Raw genomic sequence first — 11,550 nt, 5'->3', positions numbered from 1 at the left:
CCTTCTCCCATCGCCATCCCGATGCTGTGCTGGATTTTCGCTTTAATAAGGAAAGATTTGTGCTTCACCCCTGTGGGGAATTTCCAGGCTGCTTTGGGAAAGTATTTCAGGATGGTAAATTCAGGCTTGTTTTCCTTCCAGCTGCTCCAAAAATATATATTATATATATAAAAATAAAAGGGTGGAAGTGAAGCCTGGAAGCGGCCGCGAGCCGAGCCGGCAGTGGGTGGGATTCAGCAGGGATGCTGGGCTGGGAGAGTATTTATGCCTTTAATCCCAGTAAAAGCTGTGGAACTGGGAGCAAAATGGTTCTTTTGACTCCTAAAAAACCGGATAGTGCTTGGGAAATCAGGAGAACAACAAAGGATTAAAGGGAATTTATTCCATCCATGATTGAAAGGAATTCATTGCAATATTTGCTCTGCTGGGACGTGGTAGGATTTGAATCCTTTTGAGTTTAATTTTAACCTGTTATGAGTTGTAAGTCTCACACGTTGGTGTTAAATGAGTGGGATCACTTTGGATTTAAGGTCTACAGAACCAGGAGCAGGATGTGGCCTCTGGATTAACGCGGCAGCTGGAGAAATGGGTGTAAATCAGAGTAATTTGGGTGTTATGTGGATTAATGCTTCCTATAGGATGTACAACAGCCTGGCTTGGGGGAATTAATTCCCGCAGACTGGGGGAGAATTTATTCCCTGAGGGGAATAAATTAATTTATAATTAATAAATCAACTTATTCCCATCATTAGTGCAGGGCTGGGCTGAGCCTCTTGCTCTGGGCTCCATTATTCTGGGTTTCCTTGCGATTACCCTGGGCAGAGTTTATCTGGAAAATGGCTGGAAAATGGTGGAAATGGGGGAAAAAAACAAAAGGGGAGGTGATGATTTGGGAGGGCTGGGGGAAGTTCAGCTCCTGGCTGAAAAGGACTGAAACAACCCCGTGCTGCCGGGAGGGATCAGGAATAAATCCGAGCCGTTCCAGAAATCAGCTTTGTAGGAGCAAACACGTCTGGCTCCAGCCTCCCCTGCTGGTTTGGGGTCCGTGGAGCCGGGGGTTCAGCACCCCCTGACCCCACCTGTGGGGGAGCAGGACCTGCCCCGTGCCTGGGGATATTCCAGGGTGATTCCCCCACCTCCGGGGCTCCTTTTCCCCGGAGTCGATGCCGTGCTGTGCCGGGGATGCCGAACGGCTCCGCCGAGGGCCCCAACCCCAACCCAGCCACCACCGAGGAAAAACCCAATTCCCCCTGAGATTTGCAGAGCTGGACAAAGCCCTTCCCCTCCCCGGGGGATTGATGGATTTATTCACCCCGTTCCCTAATGAGCCACTTCCAGATCCCAGTAAATTATACGCACCGGGACGGATGAAATCTTGCTCCATAAATCAGATCTGAGGCTGACAAGCTCTGCCTGCATCATTATCCCGGCGAGTTCCGAAGATCCCAGGTAACGCTGCCTCCTTTGCAAATCCCAATAAATCTGGGAGTAATCATTCCTGACAGAGAGGCAGCAAAAGCACCGGAAAACATTTCCTTCCCTTAAAAATGTAAGTGGAAAATTTATTGCAAGTAAAGAAAAAGTTTTCTCTGGAAAGTCTGTAACAAACGGCAACGTGAGGAGCTCCCCGGGGCCAAGCTGGTGAGATTGGCGTCACCGTGGGATTCCTGGGATGAATTCGCAGCAGCTCCTAAAAATTCAGGAAGATTTTTTTCTTGGGGTGAAACAAGAGGGAAGAAATTTAGCCGAGTGTCTCCAAGTGTGTCCCGAAAGGACAGTGGAGCCGGCGCTCTGCGCTCTGCTGCCTTCTGGTTTGTGTTTAGCCCTTGGAAAAAAAAAAAAAATCCCCCCCTGCACACCTCCTTTTTCCTAGAGGGAAGATTGATTTTATTAACCGGCCGACACCTGAAAGTAATCGGGATTTTTTTGGTGGCGGGGGAAGGAGCCGTCCCGGGGCTCTGCAGGGGCAGAGCTGCGTTTTCCCACTGCTCTTGCTTCCAGTCAGCCGTGGCATGGAGCACACCCGGATTCCCCGTCACTTCAGGCTGGTGGGTGGGTGGTGGGTGCTGGATGTGTCTTTATCCTCACGGCCCCATCATGGAGTCAACACCAGGGGGAAAAACGCTCCTCTTTCCAAGGGGAAACTGAGGCACGTGGCTGTGGCACGGGTGTTAGGGGTTGCAAATAACCCCTCAGTTCTCCCTTGGCTGGTTTATTGGTGGATTGGGAATGTTTGGCTGGCTTTACACCTGGAGGAAAACAGGGAAAGGGGAGGTTGACCCCAAGGAACCCCTTTAAGCATCCCAGGGAGTGTTTCCCCCCCTTCCCATATGCTTCCCACTCCTCCCAGCTTTGCTGAGCACTCCGCTTTCCCCACAGGCACATCAGCAGGAGCTCTTGTTTTTCCATAACAGGATTGTTCACATCAGGACTTCAAGGGATCAGGCTGGTGGCGATGCCTGTGCCTGTCAGGATGGATGGGAGGTGACAGCACTGAGAGCACCACGGGAGCTGTGCAAAATGCAGGTGGGCTGCCAGGGGCTCCTCCTTCCCACGGACTGGTCTCACCTGCCCCAGATCCCAGCGTGGACGGGTCGGCTCTGCCAAGGTGGGTGAGGGCCAGGGAAGAGCAGGAAGGAGCAGGGGAAGGGGGGACTGAAGTGTCCAACCACACAGAGCACTGGATGGATGGATGGATGGATGGATGGATGGATGGATGGATGGATGGATGGATGGATGGATGGATGGAAAGAGGGGGATGAAGGCTGTGAACAAGACAGGGTTGGGCAAGAGCTGAGCTCAGAAGCATTTCAGCTTTGCTGGGTCTGAGGATGGTTCTGCTCTGAGTTATTTGGGTTGAAGGCATCGTGTGCAGAACTTGTCCCTCAGGACTGGCCAAGCTCAGGAGGCCTTGGTCCTGCAAAGCCAACACTGCTTCTGGCCCTCTCAGGGGGAACTGAGCCCAGCCAGCTCCGTGTTCCTGCAGAGCCCTGGAGGAGTCCCCAGATCCAGCAGGGATCCTCATCCGTGTCCATGGATGAGCCAAACCAAACCCAGCAGTGCTGGGAGGGACCTAGAACAGGCCCAGAGAGAAGAGTGGCCACCCCTGGGGACAACTCTGTACCTGCAGTGCCCAAGTCCACGTTGGGCCGTGGTGTCCCCAGGGCTCGGTGTCCCACCATCCCTGCACAGATGGGTCTGGGGGCTGCCTTCCCCTGCCCGGCCTGGCTGCAGGGACAGCCAGAATTCCTGACTCCTGGCTTTCTCTCCACACCTTCTGCCACCAGTGCCTCGTCTCCACATCCCGGTGCCCCCCTGCTCTGTCCCCGCCGTGACCCCCCTGACCCGACCCAAAGGTTTCCTTCGCTTCCTCCGTGCTCGGCCAAGGCTGATAAGGGGAACCAGAAACAGCTTTGACCTTTCAACCACAAATCCCCCTGCGAGGAGCCCGAGCTGTTCCGCGTCTCAAAGGCTCCTTGATGGGAAACAAAACCCCTGTGCTGCTGAACTCGTAAGGAATTTCACCCCCCAAAAGCCTCTAAAAGCACCCAAAGAAAGGCCCCCCCGAGGAGCGTGGGGTGGGTTTAACCCTGCTGAGGAGCGGGGCCAGCACGTGGCGTGTGTGAGAGGGGCCGTGGGCTGATCCGTTGTCTGGAGTGTTGGTGTTGTGCTGCCTTCCCTTTTCCTTCCCACCTCTCCTTCCCTTCGGGCTGCTGTGCTCACCCCTGGACACCCACTGATGGGGAACAAAGGTTTTGGGGACATTTGGCACTTCCTTTGCTCTTCTCTGAGAGTGAAGAGAGTTCAATGATGCCGAGGCCTTTACCTCTGCCAGCCGCAGGCCTGGGGACAGACAGACCCCTCGGTGTCCCTACCCAAGGCGTAGAGGTGGAGCCAGGTGATCTTTGATGTCCCTTCCAACCCCAACCACGGTGTGATTCTGTCATTTCAGCAGATACACAACGTGCCTACGGAAGCAAAGTTCCTTCCTCTCTTTCTTTCCCATCCCAAAGCGGCACGGTCCAGCCCCGGGACATTCCCTGCTCCCTGCTCACACCCTCCGGATCACGCTGTGAGAGGAAGGTGATGGCTGGAGGTGTTGGAGCTCCTTAATTGCTTTGAGCAAGCTAATTGGTAGAAACACAACAGCAGGAGACGTGGTGGCTCGGCAAAGGGGTTGTGCTCCCTCCGAGGGGATCGGGCAGCGTTCCCATGTCCCAGAGGATGTTTGGCCCTTGCAAAGTGGATTGGGGCTCTTGGGACCACGTACCCCTCACTCGGTGTGGGTGTGGGCCGTGTGTGAGCCCCTGGGGTGGGGGAGAACTGCGTGCCCTGAAGCTTTCCCCAAACACACGCCGTTGGGATTCCATGACTTGATCTTTTTCCAGGGTGTTTATCAAGAGCAACCCCACGGGGTTGTCGCAGGTGGTGGAAAGCCCGAAACCGACAGGATCAGGCCCTAAACACCAGCAGGTTCCCTATATTGCCTCTGTTACTAACTCTGTGTTTTCCCTGCTCTTGCTTAACCCCATTAATGTGATCTGAGCTGGTTCAAAGCCTCCGGAGCAGCGGGAGGGAAAGCTCCGAGCAATAAGCGGAGGCGACCTCTGCCAAATTGGAGCAAGACTTGCCTTCCTCCTGCTGCCCAAACAGCCCACAGCATTTTCCCATTAAACCTCGGTGCCCAGAGTTATTGGGGAAGAAGAAAGAGCCAAGACCAGCCCTTCCTGCATGGAACCAGGGTGAAAATCCTCTGGATCTGGGGGTGAGGACTCAGCAGCCAAGCCTATGCCTGGGAGAGGATGCTCCTGGAGGGATTGCTTAGAGAACCCAGATCCCAGGGTGTGAAGCCTATTGAAGGTTGTCAGCTCAGGTAACTTGGGGGAAATTGAGTGTTTTAGAGAGGTGGGTCTGGGAAAAAAAATTACTCTGTGGTCTGGGCACCACGTTCCTCACGGGAAATGGGCAGAATGGGCCATTCCGGGTGAAAAGTGTTGATTTGTGATTTTCCTTTTTGTTGCTGCTCCTTCTGAGCATCTTCAGTGGGGGCTCCCTAGCCCAGCTCGGGGTGCAGTACCCAAAATCTGGGGGAGGAGCTGGAACAGGGACCCACGTGGTGGGGGGAGCTGGGGACGGAGCCCCTCGTGTGGGCACTCAGGAGGGACACAGGACTCTGGGTTTGGGGTCTTGGGGGATCCTGTGGGGTGAGGGGGGCTCTGTAACAGGTGTTTTCATTGGGGCAGAGGTTCTCAGAGCACAGACACTAAATTTTAGCCTTTAGGGAGCACCGTGTTTGGCCCTGACACCGCTAATTCGGGTAACAGAGATCCCAGCACATCTGCTCCGGGGCTGATGGGATTACTCCATGAGCAGGATCTGACCTGCACCAACAACCCTCCTTCCCTCCCAGCAGCATCTCTGCCTGGCCCCCCATCCTCCCCTGCTGCCGGGGTTTTCTCCTGGCCCTCTTTTCGGGAGGACATTGCCTGGGGAAGAGGAAGCAGAGTCCCCCCCTGCTGCCGGGGCCACGTGTGATGCTGGGATGGGGTTTAATGGGTCCCAGGCGCGGCTCCCGCTGCCCCTTCCCTTCAGCTCAGGGGAGAACTTAATCCGACAACCTTGCCCGGGGCATGAGCTCAGCGAGGCTTTCCCGGCGCTGCTCCCCCTTCCTCTGCCGCCCGAGGAGTCACGGCTGTTAGGGCAGCAGAACATCCCAGTGTGTGCCCGCGCTCCCCGAGGGGCTGGGGAGGGTTATCCCGTCCTCTCAGCCCGGCTGGAGCCACGCCTGGGGACGGGGAAAAGGATAAAGTTGCACGAGGAAGGTTAATCGGCAGCAGGAGTGAGGAGGTTGCTGCAGCATCTTTGTTCTGCTCTCCGTCCCTGGGGCACTGCCCAGCAGGGGCGGGGTGCTGGCAGTGGATGCTCAGGAGGGGATTTTGGAGCAATGCCCTCACGCCTGCCCTGCAGAGCATCCCCTGGGAACGCTCTCCTGAGGAGGAGGGCGCTGGGATGGCTCTGTGTCCTTCCAGCTCGCAGTAATTTCCTTAACCCCTTTAATCCAGTGGAGGCTCCACACCAGGATCCGGTGGCCCTGTGGAGGCTGTAGGGTCTCCCAGGCTGAGATCCATTCCAGCAGGGCTGGCTCCCAGCCCAGCCCGTTCCCTGGATTCACCCATTCCCTTTTTCCCATGAAAACAACCAGCTCCAAATTTTGCTGTCTTCACAGCTCACAGCTGGGCAGGTATTTCCTAGGAAGGAGGGAAGGTTCTGTCCAGCCCCAAAAGGGGGATTTGCCCTCCCTGGGTGGGAGAGAGAGCGTTTGCTACAGGAAGAACAATTCACCTGGAATCAGGAGCCGTGAACCGCTGTGAGATCCTTCACCCCACTGCCTTTGCTTCCTGCTGGGACACCCCCACCTTGATGGGCCTCCACGTGCTGCAGCCCCCTCCTCCCGTGGGGAGCCCCATCCCAAAGCCTGGCTCTTTGCTCCTCACCGCACTGTTGGCTCTGGGATGGTGCTTTTTTTTCATAGGCTCCTCCTGGCACCGAGGGAATGCGGGAGGGAACCTGGAGGCAGAGCCCAGTTTGTTGTTTTAATAAACATGGAGCAGACAGATCCTGTGGGGAGCAGCTCTCTCTGGAGGGGCTGGATGGGCTGGAGACACCCCAACAGAAGGGGCTCAACTCCATCCTGAGGCGCTGCCACCCCCTGGCTCCTGGAAAGTTGCTGTTCCTCCTGCTTGGTTCTTGGGTCAGAACAGAGGATATGGGGCTGTGGCTTTGGGGGTTCTTTTCTTGGATGCTCTTACAAACATCTTTCCTTCCTTTCTGTCATAGCAGCCTGGAGAAGAGGATGAGGATGAGGATTTCTCCCGGCCACAGCTCCAGAGCCCAGCAGAGGCTCATGTTCTCCCCACTACCCTTTTCCGTGTGCCCATCCCAGGAGCTGTGTGCTGATGGCAGAAGGGAGGAGGTGAGTTCTGTGCCCTTCCCAAACCAGCAATGCCTGGGGTAACCCCCACAATCCCCCTCTGGAGTGCACCCCAATATGTCCTGCCCAGGTGGGTGACCCCAGAGGGACCTGGGCTCTGTGGCTGTCCTGGCAGCCGCTGATCCAACCTCCCAACCCCATCCCGGCTCCCAGGGCCTCCCATCAGCCCCAATTTCCTGCAGAGCCCGGTGATAAGAGGCTGATCCTCAGCCGTGGAAATCCGATGCCCCAGTGTCAGGGAACACGGGTCCTGGGGGACTGTGGAAATCCGGCTGAGAATGAGCAGATCTCGCTGCTTTCCCTCCTTCCCATCGCAAAAAAAAATCCCTTTGGAGGGTGGATGGGATCTTAGCGCAGCTCACCGGTCTTGTCCTGGGCTTCATCCCCCTGATCTGTGCTGGCAGTGCTGGGTTCTGTGGGTTAAAACTTCCAGGTGCACCAGCACCCACTGGAGCACCCCCAAAATCACTGGGTGCTCACTGTGAATTGTCAGCTCTTCTTTTAGGCTTTGCTGTGGTTGCTGAATCCCAGGGACTCGTGGATGCTGTCTGGGAAGGTGCGGGTCAGGGCTGTTCCCATCCCTCTTCTCCCTTCTTTTGGGGTCTGGGTGTTCAAAAGGAGGAAGTGAACCCCAAAATCTCTCTCCCAAGCTGGTCTGGGGGCACCTGCTGGGCAGGTGGTGGGTGCTGTGGGTTTTCCTGATGAAGGGACTGGTGGGATACTGGTTTCACTGGACTTGGAGGGGATGTCTCTTATCACAGCAGCCCTGCAGCAGTGCTCTCTGCCCAGCAAGGACCGCGGTAATTCCAGCTCATTTATTGCCCTGTTTTCTTAACCTGGGTGTCCTCTGCCATCCCTCTGCTCTGCTGGCCCTGGGGACTTTGTCCTCCCAGCTAGTCTTGAATTCGGGGTGGATTTCTCACTTTTCAGGTGTCCCCGGGCATCCCAAGCAGGAATTTCAGCCTCCAGCTGCACATCCCAGACCTGACCACATTGGGGTGAAACCAGCTCCAAATTTTGCTGTCTCTTTCCCAAGCAGGAATTGATTCAGCTCCAGGACTGCTGGTCCTGGAGGGCAGAGGGAAGGTCCTGAGGTAAGAGAACCAGACCTCTCTGCAAATCTACTCTGTAAATCCCGAGCTGATCCGCGCCCAGAAATTATAGTAATTTCATGGAGCCGATTTCTAGATTGGTTCATCCCTGTGCAAGCCGCTGCAAACGATTGAACTAAACTGATTTTCTTTGTGAATTCCCTGTTTGGGAGTGCCGGAATCCCCTGCTCTGGGGGACTCAGTTTAATTGTCCTGGGGTGGTTGTTCCCGTGTGGTTGTGCCAGGGTTAAAGAGCTGGGTTCCATCCAGAGGAACTCCAGGGTTTGTCTTGTCTCTCTCCTTCATAGCTTGGAGAACCTGGTGTCCCTGCGCTTGGCCCTATCCCCATTCCGAGGGGTCTGCACAAGGTCTGGAGGGTTATTTGCAGCCCCGGGATATTTGGGATATTTGGGATCTGCATCCCGCTGGTGCTGCCGCCCGACAGAGCCCGGACGTGGGCAGGGCACGTGAGCCCAGAACCGAGCCCGCTGCGGGAGAAACCCTGGCTGAGCAGCCAAAATCCTCCGTTTGTCCGCCCGAATAAAGCCTCAGGCGGACAACCGGCGGTATCCAGGGCAACGGCGATGCCTCGGAGCTCGGCCGCGCCGGGATCGCAGCTGGGATCCCTGGGATCAGCCCCGGGCTGGGCTGGGCGAGGCTCGGAGGGTCTCCCGAGGCCGCGGCCGCCCCCCGAGCCGCACCGAGATGCTCCGCTGCCATCTAGTGACAACGGGCCGGGACACGGGCGGCTGCTGCCACCGCCTGAGCCCCGCCGGCCCCTCCCGGCGTGTGCCGCCCCCGGAGATGCCCGGGGGAGCGGAATGCTCCCTCCGTGGGAAATGGGGTTTCTCCGTCACAGTTCATTCCTTCCCTGCAGGGGCAGAGCGCGGCCCCAGCTCTGAGTGTCCAAACACAACCTAAACATCTCCAATCTGTTAAATCTTAAAAGCTGGGGGCTTTTTCCCCCAAAGGAACTGAGGGGAACGAGGTGTCTGTGCAGCTCCGGCTGTAAGCATCCTATTTCCTCCAGCACCTCGGACAACCAGAGCATCCCTCCTCCTCCCGCCTCCCTCATCAGCACAGTTAAATTATTTAATGCCTTTAACATAATTAACACGTTGCAATCTTAAACTGCGAGCAGCTGTCCAGCCCTGCAATTTCTCCTTCCAGCTGCCCATTAATGCCTCCCTCCGGGCGATTATAAAGCAGGAAAACGCCACAAATCCCAGCCCCGCGCTGGAGGAAAAGGAAGGAGCAGGGCAGGGGACTTGTGTGCATTAACATAACTCATCCACCGCAATCCCCGACTGCTCGGAGGCTGCCTGAATCCCGCATTTCTCCTGGTAATGCGCCCACAGCGGCTGTCGGTGCAAAGGTGTGTGTGAGGCTGGAGTGCTGCCCCGTTCCCTGGTTTTTGGAGGTGAATTATTTTTTTGCACTCTCTCACTCCTCGGTTTTCCACGAAATCACCGCAGTCGCGTGAGGATGACACTGATACGCCTCCGACCTGTAATTACCTTTGCATATGCTAATTGTGTAATTCGGAGAGGCAATCACGCGGCGAAGGGGGTTGGGCTGGGTCGCTGGGATCGCTGTCCCGAGCTGGCTCTGCCCCAGACCCCTCACTGGCCCTGGGGTACATCAGGCAGCCGTGCCCTCTGCTTTTCCCATCACCTTTTAGCGCTCAAATGTCCGACCCGGGGGTTTTATCCCGGCAGCGGTGGCTCCCTCGGGAATACCGGCCTGTTTCCAGCCGCACGTGTGCCTCCTTTCCCGGCAGGATTCCCGTGCCGGGTCAGACACGGCTCCCGTGGGCTCGTGGGTTTGTGGAGGTATGTTCCAGCCTGACCCTGCCCCCCGGGATCCATGCTGGATAAATCTTCCTGGGGTGCTGGAAAAAGGAGCGTGAAGTTCCGAGGGGAAGGATGAGGCAGGGAGGGGAGGGCTGGGAGCAGGATTAGATCCAAGATTAAGGATCTGACTTCTTCCCCTCACAGCTTTTTCCTGCTGGCGCTCTCAGCTGATTGTATTGAGCTGCTGGGTGAGTGATCTCTTTGGATGTCTTTTCCTAGTTTTGCCTGGGAGTCCTTCAGGCAGGTTTTTATTTTGGTCCTGCGGGCTCACCCCAAACACAGGACACTTTATTCACCTCCACATCCCCCTTCAACTGCTTTTGGACTCTCACCTCCACTGGTGCCCACAGGTCCATCCCCATCTTGTGGCTTTATTGGGATAATTTTCCCCACTGGGATTTACAAGCAGCTCAGAGACTGAGCACTAACAGAAGCCCAAGCAGCTCCTCACACCTGACACCCAGCACTGGGTGAGTGCAGCTCTTTGGAGCTTTGGATTCCAGCATCAGACTTTCCTAAGGAGGGAATTTAAATGGCAGGCACGGCGCATTTGTTCTGCTGGCAGCTCTGATCCTGTTTGTAAACACTCCGGTGAGGGATGTGCAGCTCTGCTGCTTGTCCCAACCCCTGGGCTCCCCAGCCAGATCCCTCCTGCCAGCTCACACCTCTGATGTGTGGAGAACGGCTGCCTGTTCCCCTCTGAACCCCAACCACAGAAGTTTTGCAGGATGCTGATGCCTTAAGTCTCAGCTTTCATGTATTTCAGGCTCTGTGCTGCCCAGGGGTGCAGCTCTGAGCTCACAGTCAGTGTCACTCAGCTCGGCACAGAGCAGGGACACAAAACAAATCCTTTTCCTGCTGGAGACCAAGAACAACTTTCAGGCCCAAAAGCACGAACAAGGCTTTGAAGGGAGGAACAAAAAGGATGAGACCTCACAACCTGAAGCTGTAATTAAACCCCAATATGCAAATGGACCAAAACTTCTAAAAGTGTGAGACCTCGTGACCTGTGTTCCATTTTGTGACCATTCTTAGTCCACCTTGGGTGTAGCCCTGGTCGGGCCCTGTCCTGCCCAAGGTGTACCCTAAAGACCTTTCAATAAACACCCACTTTATTCACTGGCTCTGTGCAGTCTCTGTTTCAGGTCAGCCTTCCCGAGGCGTCAATAGAAGTTGTCCCCTGTGACAGGACACCACAGACAGCTCAGGATTCCCAGTGGTCCCAGTGTGGAGCACTGGAATCCCCCCTCAGGGCCGCCCTGCAAACCCCCACGGGTGCCAGGAGCTGCCAGGAGCTGGGGTCCACAGCTCATGTTGGCTTTTCCTGGTGTGTGTGGGGACACGTGGTGCAGCATTGTCTCTGCATTTCCCTCCCTGCTGTGCACAGCAATTAACAGGCTCTGGTTAATGGGATCCATGATGGTGGCTGGCAGCTCCAGCCCAGCCCAGGAAGGGTTGGGGGGTCCTGAGAGCTCCCTAAAGCCCGGCTCTAAATCAACTCCAGCCCCTGGGAGAGTGGGTGCTCCATGGTGTGAATCCACCCACGGCTTTTTGCATGTGTGCTGAAGGAATAATTAACACCTCGGGTTCCTCCCAGCCCCAACAAGGGATAAAA

General features: G+C 56.1%; 1 long non-coding RNA gene across 1 annotated transcript; it reads left to right on the top strand.

The window, feature by feature from the left end:
- Positions 1-9,810: 9,810 nt before the first annotated feature.
- LOC136301204 (uncharacterized) lies at positions 9,811-11,141 on the top strand. Its single transcript, XR_010723811.1, has 3 exons — positions 9,811-9,914; positions 10,080-10,123; positions 11,069-11,141. It is a non-coding gene; the product is annotated as an uncharacterized lncRNA (long non-coding RNA).
- The last annotated feature ends 409 nt before the right edge of the window (positions 11,142-11,550 follow it).

Source organism: Chamaea fasciata, unplaced genomic scaffold (genome assembly GCF_029207755.1).
Source record: "Chamaea fasciata isolate MVZ Bird 193981 ecotype frontalis unplaced genomic scaffold, bChaFas1.0.hap1 SCAF_25, whole genome shotgun sequence".
NCBI lineage: Eukaryota > Metazoa > Chordata > Aves > Passeriformes > Sylviidae > Chamaea > Chamaea fasciata.
This window is presented reverse-complemented; position numbering and strand designations above follow the sequence as displayed.